At 47.2% G+C, this 1,316-nt stretch overlaps 1 pseudogene; it reads right to left on the bottom strand.

The window, feature by feature from the left end:
- Window positions 1-676: 676 nt before the first annotated feature.
- Window positions 677-848, bottom strand: LOC138779797 (U2 spliceosomal RNA; annotated as a pseudogene).
- Window positions 849-1,316: the final 468 nt, after the last annotated feature.

Here is a 1,316-nt window from a genome sequence, read left to right as displayed (position 1 = left end):
CTTTGGCTGGCTGTCTCTGTAGCTGGCTGGCTGTCTCTGTGGCTGGCTGCCTAGCTGGCTAGCTTATTATTAGTACCTACCTACCTACCTACCTACCTACCTATCTATCTATCTATCTATCTATCTATCTATCTATCTATCTATCTATCTATCTATCTAATCTATCCTATCTATCCTATCTATTCTATCTAATGTATCTAATCTATCTATCAAAGAACATGGAGGGTGAATTCTCCCAGCTGGAGCCGTAGGCAGGCAGCATCAGCAGGATACATCGGCCGGCCACCAGGAAATCAATCCAAAGGAAACGGTTTAATAAACTGCACCTACCTTTCCACCTACCTGCTCGTCGCTTGACCGGCTGCAACTGAGCTGCTTGTTGTGCTGGCAGCTGTGTATAGCAGCAAAGCCTTGATGACATCACGTCCCGCGATGACATCACCAGCACTGGCCCGGCAGCCAAGTTGTAAACAACTCTGCCAGTTGGTTGCCATGGCAACAGAGGCCAGCAAGTCTTGGACAAACAAACTTTTCGTAGCCACACTCGGGCTAATTTTTCGGGTCGGTCCACCTGCGCACACACACTCGAGGGATGTTTCTTGCAAAACAGTAGTTTCAGGTGCAGCCGGCTTGTTTCCTCCTCTCATTCTTTTGCTCTGTTTTTTGCAAACTCATTAGGGGGTGCACTGAACCTGGAGGCACTGCAATACCAGGTCAATGCCTGGAGAGGACAGAGCAAGCTCTTTTTCCATCTCCCTGTTCTAAAAATCCATTTAATATATGGTCCCCAGATAGGGGACGTATCAGATATTAAACTGATAAGAACAGATTTTTTTGATTGAAAATATCTTTATTACAATCAGTCGTCGTCAGGCATACATAAACTGTGACGCAGCACAGTTCAATAAATAAGACACTACATACTCAGCACCATGGTACAACATACAGCACAGGCTCCCTACGCTATACATCATACCACCCGCTACACTAACATTCCTGCATACCTTAACAATCCTAAAACAACAACAATAAAGCAATACAGACAAGTGATGGGTAAGGGGGGGGGTGGGAGAGAGGGGGGTAGGGAGGGGAAATCACAGGCCCGAAGCTTTATTGAAAGACAACACAACACAGGGGAGAGGGGAAGGAGAGGGGTATCAATCCTCTTCTTCCTGGTCCGATCTGTCCATGATGGAATAGTCTCTGAGCAGGCTGTGGACCAGCCTGCGGCAGTCCAGAAGGACATCCTCTCCTTCTTCAGAATGAGGCGGTTCCTGGCAAGCCATATAGCGTCCTTAAAACAGTTCATAAGGGCC

This window comes from Dendropsophus ebraccatus, unplaced genomic scaffold, assembly GCF_027789765.1.
Source record: "Dendropsophus ebraccatus isolate aDenEbr1 unplaced genomic scaffold, aDenEbr1.pat pat_scaffold_754_ctg1, whole genome shotgun sequence".
In the NCBI taxonomy this organism is placed as follows: Eukaryota; Metazoa; Chordata; class Amphibia; order Anura; family Hylidae; genus Dendropsophus; species Dendropsophus ebraccatus.
Note: the sequence above shows the minus strand (reverse complement) of the source record. Positions and strands in the feature narration are given on the sequence as shown.